Genomic DNA, 20275 nt, shown 5'->3' with positions numbered 1-20275 from the left:
TAGCAAGCAAAGAGCTAATATCCTAAGAAAGCTTGCAATCACTTAAGAGCTGATAATCACCAAGCTTGCTAGAGGGTAGCCTGCTGCATCAGCCTGGAGCTAGCCTAGCTTTTGGGCACCCTGTTTCCCTGACAACAGGGCTCCCGGGCTATCTTGTACTGCTTGATAATAAGGCCAGAATAGAGGTTTCATTATAGCACATATGAAGATCCTTTCCCTCAATCCCCAGGGAAGTAACCACAGAATTTGCATCCAAACTCTGGGAGAGGTCTCCCACACTTTCAGGGTGTGATTAAGAGGCTTCTGCCTCTGTGATAATTCATATGTCTTTTATAGTTCGTAAAACATTGTTTCTTATTCAAGAATATTTCCTTTATCTCTTCCCACATCTGTTCTCCAGACTAAGATGTTGATTCTTAGCTGAGGCCTGAGTTCTTTTGGCCAGAGATGACCCCTTGCTGAGCATTTCAGCCCAGGTTATATCTTTATACACTAACTATAGAGGGTGGGTGTGGTAGACCTCCTACCACACTTGCAGATGATCCAAATTGTTTTATCTTTTGCTTTTTTTATTGCTGCAGTCCTGGAGAGCAGCCATCCAATTGAAACTGATACCAATATCAGTCAGATAGAAACTTTCTAACATAGTTTTGAGTATTAGAAAGCAGGCATTCTTTATTGCAGTGCACTGGTCACTCAGAGGATCCTTCCTGTAATTGAGTGCCCCAAGCATTGGGTAAATAGAGTTTCTACCATACACACTGATTACATATTCATTAGTTATTGTAAAAGCAGGGTGACCCCATCGTCTGTGAAGAATGATGAACAGGACTCCATGATATCAGAATGATAATTAATTACTTTATTATGCTATATTATTCTATGCTATAGTACACTGCATGTAAACTGAAACTGAACAAGAACTCAACAAAATCTCATGACTGTCTCCTGACCAACCATCAGGAGACAGCTTGCAGAGATTGGTCAAGAAAACAAAATACTCACACCAGAATCCAATTACCAAATCCCTTCAGGTAAACAATCTTCCGTAATGCATTCCGCTTGTGAACAAACACAGGAGCAGCAAATGAGATAAGAATTGTTTTGATCATTCTGTTCTCTGCTTCTCTCACTGCTTCTCTCAGGTTCAGAGAATGTGAATCCCACAATTAGTTATCCTCGCTTACTTGATGTATATGTATTACTTTATTTTACATAGTTCCACCCCTTATCAGAAGTTTTTATATCATTCTTTGGGGTCTTCTTTGGTGATCTTCAACATCCAGTGTCCTTTTTAGGTGGCTGTTCCTCAACCCCCACTTTTGACTAAACGCAATATTGTTGGAAAAGAAATGAAATTTAGCAAAATGTGTAATTATAGTTTAGTTATGAGTTGTGTGTGAATTGGTTTGTTAAAAGCAGTTTGCAGTTTTGTAGCCGTTGATAGTGTGTGCGTTGGGTTTGTGTGTAACCTAGCAGGTAGTCTTAGGAATTTAATAAGTAATTAAACTAGTGCAGGAAAGTAAGAATGCTAACCCCTCTGGAAGCAGCATACAATGCTCTTAGAATAAGATAAGCAGAAGATTTATGATCTTGCTTGTGAACTAAGGAATGTATCACAAGGGGACTGTGACTAGGCAAGGGGAACTGTTTCTTGGAGACCTTGTTATGAATCGCATGTATAAAAAGGGAAGCACCCATATGTGAAATTGGGGGCTCGGACTTGGGACGTTAGTCCGCTGGCACCCCCGGGCCCTTAATGAAGCACCCACAAAACTTTTCCGAGTTTTGTGTCATTTATCTATCGGGCAACAGTTTTTCTGGCGACCGCGGCAGGACTCCGAAGGTAGCTGGGGCGGTTCCGCGTCTCGATCCACTCCAAGCTGGCACCGAGCATTTCTCGGGGAGTCATCGGGTTCGTGCCCACCCCCGCGCCTGTCGGACAACTGCATTAAGGTAAGCCCGAAGGTGCTTTATATTGGAAGAAGGTGATAATTGGATTTGGATTTGGTGGTTGGTAGAAAAGCCTGGGCTCCGGCCATAAGACGTCTAAGGACGCAGGACCGGAACTCGTCTCCTGTTTTTTTTTGGGAAGGACGGTGAGAAGGTATATTGGTTTAAGGTGTATTGGTTTACTGGGACTAAAGGTGGAATTAAAGGCTGTAATATGATGTCTTTTAAAACTTTTCAAACCTTAGTGCAAGCCAATGGTAAAATACCTGGAAATACGCCATTAGGTTGTATATTGAAACGATGGAAAAGTGAGGGGTATTATCAAGAATTGGATAAAAGCAAAATGATAGATTATTGTAATCATTGGTGGCCTGAATATGAGATTGAGGAAGTGGGATGGCCGGTGAATGGTACACTGGAATTGGGGATAATGGAATCTCTGATGCAATTTTTAAGGAAAAATGAGAAATGGGATGAAATACCATATTTAGATTTGTTCTTTGTTTTACACCGGAAAGAGGAATGGCAAAAGGAGTGCGGTATTTTGGTTTTAGAGGTAAATGATGAGAGGGAGTGTGTGGGATGTAAAGAAAGAAAGGAGCGTAATTTGTATCCTTCAATCAAGGAAGATTTGTCTTATTGTATAGCACCCCCGAGGGCTCCGGTTGCTCCTAATCTGCCCCCTGCTCCCCCTGCGGATATAGCTATAAAAATGGGATCTAGTGAGAGTGACAGTGATGGTGATAGTGAAAAGAATGAGAGTGCTAAAAGAACTCCGTTAACAGGGCGGACTCGCCAGGGGAGGAAGGGGCAGAAGGGGCCACAGTTAATTGCGCCGTTAAGGGAAGGTGTGGGACCACAGGGAGAAAGGATACTTATAAAGGTGCCTTTCTCCCCCGGGGATTTGGTAATATGGAAGCAATCAGCGGGGAGTTATTGGGAGGATCCTGAAAGGGTGGCAAGGGTGGTTAAAATGGTAATAAAGACTCAGAATCCGGACTAGAATGATTTACAGGTATTATTAGATACTATAATGGATTCCACGGAAAAGGAAATGGTTATTAGAGCCACTAGAGAAAAGGCTCGTGAGGAGATTCGGTTGAGACAACTAAATGAAACAGTTGATGAATTGGTACCTAGTGAGGAACCAAGGTGGGACCCAAACTCTACGGGAGGAATAAGGGCTGTAAAACGATATCAAGAATTGTTGGTGGAAGGAATTACGACAGGAATACCTAAGACTATGAACTGATCTAAGCTGTATTCGGTCAAGCAGGACAAGAATGAGTCTCCGTCTGCCTTTTTAGAACGATTAAAAGACATGGCTCAGAAGTTCACTAATTTAGATGTAGAGGATCAATCAGGAAAACTTCAATTGGCATTGTTGTTTATGGGGCAATCACAAGAGGATATTAGGAAAAAGTTACAAAAGCTGGAAGGAGAGGATACTCGGAGTTTGGATAAGATGTTGGAGGTAGCGTGGAAGGTATACAACAACAGGGAAAAAGAAACTGCAAAAAGACAACAAGCTAGTATTCTGGCTGTAATGCAACAGACAGGGGTAGGAGGAAGACCCATTAGGGGTCGAGGTCGGGGAGGAGCTAATCGCGGACAGAGGGGGCTGGCAAGAGGTCGGGGAGGATTTGGGTTTGCACCTAACATGGGGAGGTTGGATCCAAACCAGTGTGCGTTTTGCCGACAATTGGGACACTGGAAAAGTGAATGCCCGCTTAGAGGAGGTATGGGCATGGGAAACATAGGATTAAGGACAGGTCCAATGGGGAATGCTCCTGTGGGAGGATTCACGGGAGGACCAGCAGAGGTCGCTCAAGCACTAGTTTTGGGAAACTACCAGAATCAAAGCTGACTAGACTGGGATTTGAGGGTAGTTTTAGAGATAGATGGAAAGGATCAAGAATTTATGGTAGACACTGGAGCCACATATTCTGTACTTAATAGACGATTGGGACCTTTGAGTGACACAACGGTAGAGGTGGTGGGGGCAACAGGGAAGCTAGAGGAACAACCATTTTTACAACCTTTAAATCTTAGGTTTGGGGGGAAGGAATTAGATCACCAATTTTTGTATATGCCAAATTGCCCCACACCCCTTCTTGGCAGAGACCTGTTGTCCCGACTTAATGTGAAAATAATATTTGAGGGGGGAAGGGTGAAATTGGAAATACCTGAGGAACAAATAGCAGGCATTTTTGTGATCAAGGAAGTGGATGCCTCTCCTATTCCAGAAGAAATTGAGCAGGCTGTAGTACCCTGGGTATGGGAGTCAGGGGTCCCCGGAAAATCTAAAGCCGCGCAGCCAGTAAAGGTGGAACTAAAGGAAGGGGCCCAACCAGTGAGGGTAAAGCAATACCCCTTGAAGCTTGAGGCAAGGAGGGGAGTAGCCCCGTTAATTAAACAATTTTTGGTTCAAGGAATATTACAGGAATGTGAATCGGAGTATAATACTCCAATTTTTCCAGTGAGGAAGCCTAATGGCAAGTACCGTTTGGTACAGGACCTGAGGGCTATTAATGAAATAGTGAAAGACATACATCCAGTTGTTGCTAATCCTTACACCTTGTTAACATCTGTATCGGAGGAGTTTAAATGGTTCTCAGTGACTGACCTTAAAGATGCCTTCTTCTGCATCCCACTGGCAGTAGAGAGTAGGAAATATTTTGCCTTCGAGTGGGAGAGTCCTGATTCTGGGAGAAAGAAGCAGCTTACGTGGACCAGAATCCCACAGGGATTTAAAAACAGCCCTACTATTTTTTGAAATCAACTGACCAAGGAGCTGGAGGAATGGAAGATAACCCAGGTAACAATATCCCCATCCTTGTATGTAGTCCTGCAGTACGTGGACAACATTTTTCTGGCTACCAAGGAAAGGGAAATGTGTGTGGAATTAACAATTAAATTACTCAACATGCTGGGCCAAGCAGGGTATCAGGTTTCTAAGGAAAAAGCTCAATTGGTCAAAAATAGCGTTATTTATCTCGGTTGTGAGATCGCACAAGGGCAGAGACGTTTGGGAGTAAACCGAATAGAGGCAATATGTGCTATTCCTTTGCCTCATAACCATCAGGAATTGAGATCTTTTCTAGGAATGGTGGGATGGTGTCGACCGTGGATCATGAATTTCGGTCTCCTAGCCAAGCCATTGTATGAGGCCTTGAAGCAGCATCGGCTGGAGTGGACGACACAGCAAAAGAAGGCCTTCCAGGAATTGAAGCAGGCACTAAAGGAGGCCCCAGCCCTAGGACTCCCTGACCTGACCAAGGAATTCCAGTTGTACATGAATGAGAGGCAAAAACTGGCGTTGGGGGTCCTCACCCAGAAGGTGGGATCCTGGAAGAGGCCAGTGGGATACTTCTCTAAACAACTGGATTCGGTAAGTTCCGGGTGGCCCTCGTGTTTACGAGCCATGGCGGCAACAATAATTCTTATTCAAGAGGCCCGGAAATTGACTTTGGGGGCAAAAATGAAAGTGTTTGTTCCCCATATTGTCATGGCCGTTTTGGAGCAAAAGGGGGGTCACTGGCTATCATCCAGTCGAATGTTGCAATACCAGGCTATCCTGAGAGAACAGGATGATATTGAAATAAAGACTACTAATCATGTTAATCCTGCAGAGTTTTTACGCAGTGACCAGGAGGCTGGGGGACTGGTGCACGATTGCGTAGAGGTAATTGAACAAGTATATGCCAGCAGACCCGACCTAAAGGATGAACCATTGGAAGAACCTGAATGGGAACTATACACTGATGGATCCAGTTTTGTCGAGAATGGGACTCGCTATGCCGGGTATGCAGTGGTAACATTGGATCAGGTAATAGAGGCAAAGGCTTTGTTACCTGGGACTTCGGCCCAGAAGGCAGAGGTGATTGGACTCACCAGAGCCCTGTATTTGAGCAAGGACAAAAGGGTTAATATCTGGACAGATTCTAAATATGCCTTTGGTGTGGTTCATGTACATGGGGCGTTATGGAAGGAAAGGGGGCTTTTGAATTCACAGGGAACCAACATCAAGCACCGGGAAGAAGTGCTACAGCTACTGGATGCGGTACATAGTCCCAAAGCAGTTGCAGTTATGCATGTTAGAGGACATCAGACTGCGGAAGGAGACGTTTACAGAGGAAACCGATTTGCTGATGTTACAGCACGGCAAGTGGCACGGGAAATACGGACTCAAATGGCATTGGTGCCGGTAAGAACGAATCCGGCTACCCCATACCTGAATCAGGAGCCCAAATATTCAATAGAAGATGGAAAACTAATAAACTTGCTAGGGGCACAGAGGAATCAACTTGGGTGGTATGTTACACCAATGGGACAAATAGTGGTACCTACTCGCATAATGAAATTTATTTTGGAATCAGATTATAACAAATGTCATTGGGGGGCAGAAGTATTGGTAAAATATTTGAAAAATGAGATAATCTCTAATCAGATGTTAACAATGGCAAAAAGAGTTAATGCAATGTGCCCGGTATGTTTGAAAAATAATCCAGTAGTTAGGAGACAAATACAAATGGGAAAGCTGCAAGTCGGGCCACAACCGGGAGATTACTGGCAAGTTGATTTTTCCGAATTGCCTAGGGCACAGGGATACAGATACTTGTTAGTGTACGTATATACGTTTTCAGGGTGGCCGGAAGCTTTTCCATGTAGAACTAATCAGGCTAAGGAGGTGGTAAAAACCTTGTTGAAAGAAATAATACCAAGATTTGGAGTACCTTTAGGATTGTCATCAGATAGGGGTCCACATTTTATAGCCGGGGTAATGCAGGAATTAGCACGACTGTTAGATATAACCTGGAATTTGCATACCCCCTGGAGACCTCAGTCTAGTGGGCAAGTGGAAAGGATGAATCAAACCCTGAAAGTACAAATCAAAAAGATTTGCCAGGAAGCTAAACTGCACTGGCCTCAAGCTTTGCCTTTGGCCCTACTCAGGATTCGAATTAAACCAAGGGAAAAGGTAGGCGTAAGTCCATATGAGATACTATATGGCAAACCATATCATGCAACTGTGTTAAAAGGGGAGGTACATGTGAGTGGGGACCAGGCGATTGCAGAGTATGTTATGTCACTTAATAAGATCTTGAATTCTTTAAGAAATACCTTACAGTGGAATAGACCGCTCACGCTGGAGAATTCTGTCCACGAAATTCAGCCTGGGGACCAGGTGTATGTCAAGAAGTGGATCACAGATCCACTACGAGAGTCATGGAGCGGACCCCACCAGGAGATGATGACGACCTACACGGCGGTGAAGGTCCAGGGGATGGATGCTTGGATCCATTACACCAGGGTAAAGAAGGCACCGTTCCAATGGGAAACCCAGATAGTGTCTCCAACCCGGATGATCTTCCGCGCAAAGCTGCCTTCTTAATTATATTACTGCTAGTGATCATGAGACTAGTACATGTTCAAGGGTCTACTCTAGTACAGGTTGAAGAAACAAAGGTTACAGTCATGGAAGGGATGGATGTTCAATTAACTTGTGTTATATTTGACAGCCAGAAAGTTGAGGCCCGTGAAGTTATTGCAATATGGCAACGGGGGGCTGAAAGAAGCCGAGGCAAGATCAGAGTCGGTTGGGATCAGGATAAACAACAAGGAAACACGGTACTGAATCTTACTAAGGTAACCACAAACGATACAGGAGAATATACATGTTTGGTCAAGATACGGGATAGTTTTGATTACAAAAGAGTGAGTATGAGGGTTTTGCCAGGGACAGGGGATCGTGCTGAAAACATAAAGGTTGATCCAGTATCAATGGCAGCGGACATGTGGGATGGGCCACCCCTTAGAATAAATTGTTCCTTCCTAGTAAGATCAAGATATCAAAGGAACCTACGGGTCAAAAGGTGGAAGCAAAATAGGGAACTGACCTGGGACAGAATAGAGGACGGGGCCAGTTGGTGGGAGAAGGAAGGCAAAGGTTGTGGGTGGTTGAATGTCACTAATCCTAGAATAGGAAATGCATGGTGGAGGCATGACAGAATGATGTTATCCTTACAGAGACACGGTAGAAGGGGTAGACGGGAGGCTAATGATACAATAGAACGGAATACTGAGCAGGAAAACTTAGTGGCAGGATTAATTAGAGATTTTGGGATCATGCAGAACGTGACTAAAATAACAGCTTGCCTACCATTGCCACAGGCTGCAGGTGAACCAATTCCCTGGGGAATAATACCGGTAACCAAAATGCCTGAAACATTCAAGAATGTTTCATGGTCCTGCCAGTCAGTTCCCAAACCAGTGGATGTATGGAGGGATTTGTGTATGACCATTCGGGCTATGACTAGAGAGGAATGTGAAAAGAAACCCAATCATTATGGTTGGATTCAAAATACCAGGAGGTGTTTAATTGCAACCCCAATAGATGAGCCATGCAATACAATACGAATAAGAACGAAATCCCACCGAAACAAGATGAGTTGTCAGAATGTCACACAGAATTTTGACACCTGGAATAGTTGGAAGACATTATGGGGACCTAGTGTTTTGGAACACTATAATTACCTTGGGGAAGTACAATGGTGCATCCAATGGTCAGGAGTAAAGAATCAGTCACATTATAGGGCCCTCATCACGTCTACATCTTCCCGAGAGTTCAGACCGCAGAAAGAGGATTGGAATTGTACTGAGGTTTTTACATGTGATACACCGGAAGACCGAATTGGATTGGTACCAGTGAAAATGGCATTAAAGTGGGGATGCGAGTGTAGGGGGTATGATCACACGGTTAGCCGAGAGTCCATGGATGGACCTATAGATTGCAGATATACTACTGTGCATAGCCCTGGAAATCTAGTCTGGGTGTTGGGACACGGACAGTGGACCACACATTTACCTCTAGATGGATCAGTAACACAAATCACCCTAGGGGTTCCCCCATTGTGTCCATACTGGAAACTGAATAGATTGATCCAAAGGAAAGGACTCAGAAAGAGGGAAGAATCCCTAGAGGAGCAGTGGCATGAACCTGGCTCAGGAGTACAATTTGGATGGATATTAGAGTCATTATTCCCTCCGGTAACGACATATCGAAATAGGGAAATGCTCAACAACTTGTTAGGACAGACAGAAAGGTTGGCAGCAGCTACTAAGAAGGGATTTAAAGATCTAAATTTGCAATTGCAAGCTACATCAAGAATGACCCTACAAAACAGAATGGCATTGGATTTGCTGCTGTTAAGAGAACATGGAGTTTGTGGTTACCTGAGTAGGAGAATAGATCATTGCTGTGTACACATTCCAAATGTTACACTTGAAGTTGAGAAAGATATTTCTCAACTGGCAGAAGTGGAAACAAAAACCAAGGAAATTGAAAAGGAAGCACAGCATAACTGGATAGGAGCAGTATTTGATTCTTTGGGGCTTCACCTGTCTGGCTGGATTACATCTGCTATACAGTATGCACTAATGTTTTTAGTATTTTTAGTGACTATATGGATTGTATATAGATGCCTCTTAGGTGTGATCGAAAAGGAAAAGAAGCGATCTCTCCGGTTGCTGAAGGCAATGACCCGCGGGCGGCAGAATGAAGAACACTCCCCACCTCGTTATGAAGATGTTACTGTCAATACTGTTGATTGAGCATCCTTGCAGCAGGACTGAAGGATGCTCAAAAGGGGGGAAATGTTGGAAAAGAAATGAAATTTAGCAAAATGTGTAATTATAGTTTAGTTATGAGTTGTGTGTGAATTGGTTTGTTAAAAGCAGTTTTGCAGTTTTGTAGCCATTGATAGTGTGTGTGTTGGGTTTGTGTGTAACCTAGCAGGTAGTCTTAGGAATTTAATAAATAATTAAGCTAGTGCAGGAAAGTAAGAATGCTAACCCCTCTGGAGGCAGCATACAATGCTCTCAGAGTAAGATAAGCAGAAGATTTATGATCTTGCTTGTGAACTAAGGAATGTATCACAAGGGGACTGTGACTAGGCAAGGGGAACTGTTTCTTGGAGACCTTGTTATGAATCGCATTTATAAAAAGGGAAGCACCCATATGTGAAATCGGGGGGCTCAGACTTGGGACGTTAGTCCGCCGGCACCCCCGGGCCCTTAATAAAGCACCCACAAAACTTATCTGAGTTTTGTGTCATTTATCTATCGGGCAACAATATCATTGTTTTGCATAACTTCTGCTTAGTCAGTCTTGTAGAGCTCAGCTGTGATCCTGCTTGCCTTTTGCATGACTTCTAAGTCACATCCTTTATCTACTTCTCTAAAGCTATGCTGTTCTGTTCTACTGTCCTTATCAAAACATAATATGAAAAACTGTCAGCTTTTTTTCAGCTGGTGATAAAGATCTTGAAGTGATGCTCTGGACATGGGGATTTAACGCACCCTCATCAAATTTGCAGATGACACTAAATTGGGTGGGAGTGTCGATCTGCTTGAGGGCAGGAAAGCTCTCCAGAGGGATCTTGGAAAACTCGATCAATGGGCTAACGACAACTGCACGAGATTCAATAAGGTGAAATTCTGCATCCTGCACTTGGGTTGCAGTGACCCCATGCAGTGCTATAGGGTGGGAGAAGAGTGTCTTGAGAGCTGTTCAGAAGAAAGGGACTTGAGGGTGCTGGTTGAAGGCCAGTTGAACATGGGAAGTAGTGCGTCCAGGTAGCCAAGAAGGACAATGGCATCTTGGCCTGTATCATGAATAGTGTGGCCAGCAGGACAAGGGAAGTGATCATCTCCTAAAAATGTGGGTGTTAAAGTGGTAGGCGCTGCTGCCTATCCCCTGTCCCCAGCAAGCCTTTCCTGTTGAAAGGCAAGCTGAGTTAACATTCAGGCAATGCAGTCAAACCTCCACTCAACACCGCAACTGGCTCAGCGATAGAGGCAAGAAAGGCTCCTTTGCAAGGTTTTATTCCAGCAGAGTAACACTGTCACCGAAGGACAAACCCAGAGAGAGAACCACGGGGAGCAGGCAGCTTATATAGGGGAAGGGGTGGAGGGGTGGAGCTAAGGGGTGGGCAGAGGGGCCTGGCCACCAGGGATGCCCAGCCAGTGACAGGGGAGGGAGAAATCAGGGGAAGCTGTGACACCAAGTCCATGGGGGAGACTGTTTTTCCCTTTGGGAGGGATGACTCTATGGTAAGTAGTTAATGTTTCCAGGGCTGAGGGCTTGGGGATTGACCAAGGGGGGGAATTCATGGGATGCCACAATCTCCCTGTACTCAGCACTGGTGAGGCCACACCTCAAGTACTGTGTTCAGTTTTGGGCTCCTCGCTTAAAAAAAGGTCATTGAAATGCTAGAATATGTCCAGGGAAGGGCAAAAAGGCTCGTGAAAGTTCTAGAAAACATGTCTTATGAGGAACTGCTGAGGCAGCTGAGGTTGTTTAGTCTTGAGAAGAGGAGGCTGAAGGAGGACCTCATCACTCTCTACAACTCCCTGACAAGTTGTAGTGAGATGGGGGCAGGTCTTTTCTACTGTGCGTGCACTGAGAGGACCGGAGGAAATGGCCTTCAGCTGAGACAGAGGACATTCAGATTAGATATAAGAAAAATGTTTTTCACTGTTTGGGTGGCCAGGCATTGTAATAGATTGCTCAGGGAGCTGTTAGTCACCATCCCCGGAGGTGGTTAAGAGGCATGATCTGGCACTGGGTGATGTGGTTTAGTGCTTTAGGGGTTACAGTGGCAGTGCTGGGTTGTCAACAATTGGACTGGATGATCTTAAAGGTCTCTTCCAACCTTGGCAATTCTATGATTCTGAGTGAGATAATATGATGAAATTTGGCTTTTGTGTCCTTATGTTCAGTGAGTTGGCAGAAGAGCAGGATCAATGTGAAACCTGATGGCAGCAAATGTAGTACTTCATATGTGCAAGTGATGGTGTTATGCTTAAAATTATGTTCTACAGATAAAGTATTACTGTTTAATTTTTTAAACTTTTGAAATTAAACATATAGAGATAAAATAGTCATCTGTGAAAGGCCTGAGAACTTCTCAACTTTTGTGCTTTATATATCTTTTGTAAAGTTTTTAACCTACTTCTATGTAACAGTTTGTTTAAAATAATTATGATCCGATTAATCTGTTTATTACAGGTCTTTACACATCTACGTAGGCAGAGCTTGAAACATCTGAGTGTGTAGCAAATTCCTTAGTGTTGTCTTTTTTAAAGGCTGTTAAAGGAGATGGGCTTGCAGGAAGACAGTGAAAATGATGAAACGTGCTCCACTAACAGAGGATGAGATGAGGGAATTTCATGTCATTAGTGAACGGGTAACACTAATGTTCCTTTATGAACTTGTCAGTGGCTACCCTAAGTGTCTACCTTTGAGGGGGATTTCCAGTAATTCTGATGGTTAGCGATGCTGCCATTTCAGCACCCTTTTTCTTTTCTCTCTCTTGCCTCCTTGTGCTTTCAGAATAACAGTTGCTTTAAAAATATAGGGGACCAGTGCTTGTTGTAAGTACACCTGTTCTCAAAATATCAAGGGAAGGGTAGGGGAATGGTTCTGTGTATTGAACTCTTAAATGCTTGGCTTATTGCCCAGTTTCTGCATTACCTCTGGAAACGCAGTAATTTCTTTCTCGTAAAATAAGTTGTTTCCTTTTCTCCACTGTCTGACTTTCCAACTGCATCGAATAAACAGACTGGGATTCCCATTCCTCTCGGCTTCTTCTCCTCCTGGGCCCCTTCCTTGCTGCAGAACCTGCCCTTCTTAGCACAGGTGTTTGCAGCAGACCATGGAAAAAGGGACTGCATCACAGGAAAGGCCATGTGGGAGGGATCACTGGGGCAAGATGTCTGAGGAAGTGGGTGAGAAGGTAAAGTCTTGTTCACTGCAGGAGATTAGTTTAGCACAGTTGGAGGCTCGTGGATGCAGGTGGCTGGCCCAGAAGTGAAGGTTTTCAGGTAAATTTTCCTTTGTGCACATACATAAAATAGGCCGTGCAGTGAATCTAATGTAGCCCATAGATGACATAGAGAATGCTGAAATGCAACAGATTGTTGTTTTTAGCTTTTTATTTCTCTCATACATCTTGTTTTCTCATTTCAGTTACAAAAAAATGGCCTTTGAAAAAATGGCATTTTGAAAAATGGCTTCATCTGTGATTTTAAATTTAGCCCCTGGGAAAACCTCACTTTCAAACCTGCTCTGGAGAATGACGATTCTGAGACAAGCAGCAGTGATACATCAGACGATGATGATGTGTGAAGATTTCTGTAACATCTGTAGAAGCTTGTTTTGATCTCATGAAAATTTGGGGATGTATTGTTTGAAAAAAATAATTCTAATTGATGAAGTAACATGCCCCATTAGAGGAAGAATGATGGGACTTTTCTCTGAAGAAAGCAAGGAATATTGTGTTGAACATTACTATAATTTCTTTGTGAAAAAATGTAAAATGAGGACTTGGGTTGACCCAACACTGAATTCATCACTGCCGCATTTCTGAGTAGCAATGTGACAATATAATAAATCAGACTTTCTCATTTAATAATAAAACCAAAAGGAATTGTGTAATGTTTATCAAGACCTGTCTTAATATGTCCAAGCATATGAGGAAAAAAAAAAAAGACAGCTTGACACAGTGTTTTGCTTGCCAAGTAATTTCTTTCTTAAAATGGAAGTCCTTGAGTCCATTTTGTATGCAAAAAGGGCAATGTAGCATGTTGGCTAAAATTAACTAGGTGCACTAAAATTCTTTTCCTTTATTGAGTTGTTTTACCATTCTGCTTTTTCCACATATAACTATTCTTTAGGCATTTGTGGTGTAGTCATCATTATTAATGGGGAAAAAAAAAACCCTGATGTTTCGGTTTCAAATTCCTAGAACTAACCTTTTATTTGAAGGCTTTGTGTGGAGTGTTGCAAGACTGAGTATTCTTACAGTGAACATGTTTCTTGGGGGAAAATAAGCACTTTAATTTTACTATTCACATGCTCTAATGCCCCAGCCCACTTGCTGGGTTCAAGGGAAGGTAGTTGCATATACTCTGGACAGTGCATGGGAGAAACAACAAAGTTCTCACGAGATTCAATAGCAAGCAACTTTTATTTGCAAACTTTAGAATATGCAGATAGGACAAGGCACTTGACATTGACTGAATTTTTTTGGTCTGGCTTACAATATGTTTTGAGAAAAAGAAGGTAGGAGAAGAAAGAGAAAGGAAAAGGAGAGAGAGGTGCATAGTCACCACCCTAAGATCCAACATGGTCTCAGCAGCTTTTAAATCCAAAGTAGCAGGGTATAAGGCCCCAAATAATTTACTTGGCAAGACTTTTAAAAGGGCTTACAATGGTTCATGTTCTCTGAGTTAGACGCGCAGGAGAAATACTGACAAGATATTCTCAAGAGGTCAAAACAACACAAAATACTTTACTGGCAACTTTAGAAAATCAAAGAAACTTCGGCAAAAGGTTTAGTGCAACATTCAATCAACATAAAACACTTCTCAAAGCATTAACGTGGCCCATTCAACTTAGCAAACTTTAAGCCTGTTCACTTCCAAGTTACTCAAGAATTCCAAGAAGAGGGAATTAGAAGAAAAAAGTGAAAGAGAGAAAGACAGAAATTATCTCGAAAAGCACAGATAGAGCTACCACTTCCTGGGTTCCAACAATGATAGAAACTCCAAGAAGAGGTAGGGTCCAGACAACATGATGGCCTCGTGTTCAACCTTAAATACCCCTCAGCCTTTGTGGGCCCTTCTCCCAGGGGGGACTTCTGGTCATTTGGCCACTCAGGAGCTAGGTTAGGGGAGTGTGAAGCACTGCCTCCAGTGTGCCATGATTGGTAGACACTGCAGGGCTGGGATACAGGCTCTAGGGGTGCACTCTAGGGGCAAGGCCTGACCCACCCTTTCCCTCACACACATGCATCCCAAAATGTCTTAAGACATAAGTCTTTCCAGTCTCTCATAACCACCCTGTGGCTTGGGACATTGACTGGAACCACAGTAATGGTATTTCTCCTCTTGTGGCAGCAGTGGAATCCTAATCTAGCAGGCAGAGCAGAAAGGAGAGAAGAGGAAAGTATACAGGAACTCATATAACGGATAATTGCTATTCCAGTACTCAAAGCATAAGTCTAGTTAATATCCTTCTATGCAGGTCATCGTCCCCACCCCACGAGTCTCTAAAATTGCAGGCAAGATACAGTGCTAACCAGGATCAGGGAGGAGAGGTAATGAGCCTTTCAGCTGCAGTGACCAGAGTCTAGCAGATTTGTCCGTAATTAACTTTGTGTTTCTTGATACCATTTAATTCTTTGGTAAGGTTCAGCATTCTCGAACATTAGACAATTTTATAAAACTATTTTTGATACTTGCTGGACTCGTAGGCTGGGGTCCAAAATAGCATGGTGAGTTCAATTTAAGATTCTCTGTTGCTTATTGATAGTGCAATACATTGCACTCTTTGTCAAACTCTATAAGGATCAATAGTTAGGCGGCCTTGCCTTTTGGAGTCCATGATCTTACAGGTCCAGCTAATACTACAACCCAAACAAATATGTATGTGATATTACCACCCTTATCCCTCCCACCAATCAGGTTTCAGGGGGATTCCCAGAACCTATACTCAGAGAAAGAGGAAAAGGTCAATGGGCACCATGGGAAAATTTCATTCCATAGAAATTCTACTGCATTATAATCTGGATTGCTTCAGGGGTGGAAGTCAAAGATATAACAAAACTCGAGTCATTCCAATCTCCTCATCATATAATTTCAGTCAGGGTCCTGGGTTTGGATCAAATACCTTTCTAATTTTGCCAAAGCCTTCAGTGGTTCTCAAACAATAAATCTTTCTTCTTCTGTCAGCTTAACCACTTATGCCTTCTTCGCCTACAGCTGGAGAGAATTTTCCAGCTGCCACTTCAACTCCTTTCTCAGCCCCTTTTCTCCCTCTTTCCAGGAGCCACCAATAGTTCAACATCCACTTCTGCACAGTCATGCTTTACACATCACTTACCATTACTACACGAGCTTCCCTCAGTATAGTAATTTTATGCTTTGCTCTGAGGAGATAGGAAGAGGTACACAAATTTGATTCCGTAATCGTATGAAATCCTGTGTGAGCTCCCAAAACTAAATTGAGGGAGGAATCTTTCCTACCCACTGTTGTCGGGTGAGGGAAGACTCGGACACTCAATATGAGATCAGCAAGTTCCGTTTATTGAAGAGAGCATCAGACACTTATACAGCAAATAATAAGCTTATGAATATTCTGTAAGCCAAGCGATCTATTGGTTAACTATACCATCAACTCTTCCTCATTCCTTTGGGCCTACATGCCCTATTTCCCACATCTCTCGGTCTACTTGTTATCATATCAAGCTAGGCCCAAGGACACGCTATCTTGCAGGTGCAAAAAGTCAAACTAGCTGTGTTCGGTACTTTCCCAGCTCTTGGCCAGCTAACAAGCAGATGTCTGCGTGACCTCTGTCATGTAGCCATTTCTCCACAATTCCCCTGTTTTCTTGTTGCACAAGCAAGGTTTGATTAAATGTGGCAGATATCATCCTTTGCACCATATTTTGCAAGCATATACAAAAACAAGGCAACACTAACACTACTAACGAAGCTATAATACCTACTATAATACAAGCCTTCATAATAGAGAGTAGCCAGGAGCCTAGGCCTAAAGATTTGAGCCATCCATCAATACCAAGGCCTGATTCTATTTGCAAGTTTCCAGTTAACCTCCGCAGTTCAGAGAGCTGGGAGTGGACGGACTGTGAGTGGTCAGAAAGGTTCATACAACACATGCCCTCAAATTCTTCACAGCCATGGCCTTGCACAAGCAAAAGAAAATCAATGGCGGCTCTATTTTGAAGCATTGCGTGGCAAATAGAATCAACATCAAGTAAAAGGCTAGAAAGTGCCAGAGAAGTGGCATTGGTTTGCTTCGCAAGCCAGCATCCCAATTTATTTAGGGTGGCATGGGCACCTGCTGCTGCAACCCCTGGAGCCAGAAAGGATGCCGCGATTATGGCCCCTGGGGACCAAAATTTTACATCATCCTTACAATCAGCAGTAAATGCATGGACCATTCTTTTACTCCGATGATGATGACGGCTCATACTCAGTATCATGGAATTGTTAGGTGTAAGTAGAGACAGCCGTCCGATTGTACATGGCCCCCCTCGCAGCATCGATGGGATACCAGGCCAGGCACGGTCTCCACATATTAAAAAGTAACCGGCCGGCAATTGAATAGGGTCATTTGATGAGATTGACACTTTCTTTGTAGCATAATTGCACCAGGCGGTTGCATTGCGGTAGACCGCCATGCTGGAAGTTACAATAGTGGAATGATTTTTAATTGGTAGCCGGCTTATATGGTTAAAATTAAGGCATGCATCTGCCATCACTGAGCCCAACAACTCTAATTCTTGGGGTTCCTGCAGTGCTATGGGAAAATGGGAAACCCACTGGTCCCAGTGGTCTACACTTGCCCTAGCATTGTTAGTCCTGCAGGTGGGTGTACTTGAAGGGCATGGCCAAGGATCCGCTGGTAGCCCGACCAAGCAGGTCGTAAATGGGTTACCTGGAGAAGACAATGACAAACAAATGGCCTCTTGGTTGGTTAATTTTGCTAGAGTGACCCAAATATTGGTCTTAGGTTGAGTTGGGGCCATGCGTGGAATTCCTACTCCTTCTCCTCCTATTGCGCCTTCTACGTGGCTCATTGTATCTACAAGGAAGAGGGAGAATACGAAGGCGATGACATAGCTCTTCCATCTGCCTTGGTTGAACAATCCACTGCCCTGGCACATCGACATGTTTACTACAAATTTCCTGCAGGACTCTTGTCTTTGTTTGGCTCTTAATTCTGCTGACTAGCCACCGTACTTCCCACTTTAACCTAGCAATCTCCCTTTGCTCCCGACTCATATAGGGATAACCCCTGGATCCCAGGTAACCCGGTTTCCTCCTGTAATGCAGCAACTGATGTTTGCCTACTCCACACATGATAACACTCAACACACCACAATCCTGTCAACGCACTCTGCCACACCCAGAATTCTCTTTCACAACCCCCACCGAAAATCTTGATCCAGTGGCAACAACGCGTGTCCCTGCAGATGCTACAAAGAGTGTGCGCAAGGTCACTAGGTCTTCAATTATGCAAGCTAGCTACCAGCTGTACCAGCTGGTCAAGAGTCCTCCAGTTGAGCAATCAAGGGTCAATCTGCTGCCTCACTGGCTGGAGAAGCGGGTCGATCGCCAGGTGGAGCCGGAGCAGCTGCCTTTCCTCCTTGTTGTCTGCCGGATCCAGGATGACCGACTGCAGGTTTGGTCCACCAGCTCGGGACCCAGATGTTGCCTGTTGGAGTAAGCACACAAAGATAACCCCTGCCTACAAAGACCACTTCTGCAGGCCCATTCCACTGCCCTGTCTTGGGGTCTCTGTAAGAGACCCACATAGGTGGCTGTTTTTGCTTCTCTGTATGGCTGACATGATGCATAATTACAGGAGGCTCTTGGTGGTCACCAAACACACATAAATGATTCATTACAAACAGGCTCTTATTAACCCTTTCACGTTGGTCCGCTATACTCTGAAATTTCTCAAGATACTTCTTCACAGTTCCATTAGCTCATTCCACTATTGCCTGACCTGTAGAGGAATGAGCTATGCCCGTCACATGTTTAATATTCCATGTTTGCATGAATTGCACAACTGTCTTGCTTTTATAGGCAGGCCTATTGTAAGTTTTAATACATTGAGGCACCCCCATAACTGCAATGCAACTTGTAAGGTGCCGTTGTACGTCCCTTGACTTTTCACCAGGCTGAGGGGTGGCCCAAATCATGTGGCTGTACGTGTCAATGGTAACATGCAGGTATCTTAACCAACCTAATGCAGGCACATGTGTGACATCCATCTGCCACACTTCATTGGCCTTCAGCCCCCTTGGATTTATTCCTGCCCCAAGCCCCAAACCCTGATTATGATGGCTGCATATGGGACAGGCCTTCACAATGGCCCTAGCCTCTTCCAAGGAGAGACCATATGCTTGGTGGAGACCGCGAGCGTTCTGGTGGAATATTGCATGAGCCTCTCTAGCTTGGCAATGAGGCGAAAATGGGGCCTCCTTCGTCAGAGTCACTAGACGATCTGCCCTCGCATTGCCCTCTCTGAGTCCTTGGTCCCACTGATGACTGCGAATGTGCAAAACAGCATAGCTGGCAGTCCTTTGCCGTGTGGCCTGCTGGAGCTGCATCAGAAGCTCTCCTAACCGTTTATTTGTCACATCCCTAATACTTGCATCTTCAATGCGACTTGCTACACCTGCCACATATAGTGAATCTGTGACAATGTTCAAAGGTTTGTGCAACCAGTGTGACAGGGCCCATACTACTGCCAGCAACTCAAGAGTCTGCAGGGAATCACTTTGCTCTGCCTGCAGAACTTGATGATGCCATCCATCAACGTCTCTCCAAGTGGCGGCAGCTGTTCGAGACTGCCTCCCAGCATCCGTAAAAACCGTGACAGCATTTGGCAGTGGCTGATCAGCCCGTTTTGGAATTTTTATCCAGCCTTGATTTGCCATCCACGCTAACACAGGTGATTTTAAAGGCTCAATATGAATTGCAGCTCCATCTTCCAGCAATGCAGTCTGAAGGGCTGTGGAGTTGAGCAAATACCACTTTAGGTCTTCTTTCTGGATAGGAACATGAATTTCACCCGGTCGCTCTCCTGTGATTTGCAGAATTCGGAGTTTGCCCCTCTTAATAAGCTCTGCCAATGTCCGTACTTTTTCCTGCACCGTTCTTCGGGGCTGCAGGGGAGGGGCAATCCACTCTAACACGATCTGTTCGGCTGCCTGCTTCTCCCCTGTTTTCTGTTTCGCTGCGTGATGGCCCCTAACAGGTGCCTATCTCCTGCCAGGATGGTAAGATTTAATGGAAAACCCTCCTGGCGGCGATGAGTGACGTGATGGGCAACCATGGAGGCAATGTCCTGCAGTACTCTTCTTTGTTGTGGAGTTAAGGATAGTCTAGCTGCAGGGTCCGTAGCCTTTAGAAGAGGTTGCAGCTCCTCAAGATATTCATTAGGAATGCCAATCACCGGGCGAAGCCATTGCAGATCTCCTAATAGTTGCTGAGCATCGTGGAGTGTTTGAAGATCAATCGTAATAGTGAGTTTTTGAGGCTGAATATGCTGGTCAGTGATCTTCCACCTTAGGTATTTCCAAGGGCTCGTTTCCTGCACCTTTTCTGCAGCAATTTCCAGGCCTTGCTGTTGGAGCTGTTGAGCCAAATGTTGTTTTTGCTCTGGAGAGAACGGTGATGATTGAGCAAAAAGAATGTCATCCATATAATGGTAAATGATAAC

At 44.2% G+C, this 20275-nt stretch overlaps 1 pseudogene; it reads left to right on the top strand.

Moving 5' to 3' along the window:
* Nucleotides 1–13144, top strand: part of LOC128941403 (vasculin-like) — a 53133-nt pseudogene extending 39989 nt beyond the window's left edge.
* The last annotated feature ends 7131 nt before the right edge of the window (nucleotides 13145–20275 follow it).

This window comes from Melozone crissalis, unplaced genomic scaffold (assembly GCF_028551555.1).
Source record: "Melozone crissalis strain CALT ecotype California unplaced genomic scaffold, PUWL_Pcris_2 ptg000035l_1, whole genome shotgun sequence".
Classification (NCBI taxonomy): Eukaryota; Metazoa; Chordata; class Aves; order Passeriformes; family Passerellidae; genus Melozone; species Melozone crissalis.
This window is presented reverse-complemented; position numbering and strand designations above follow the sequence as displayed.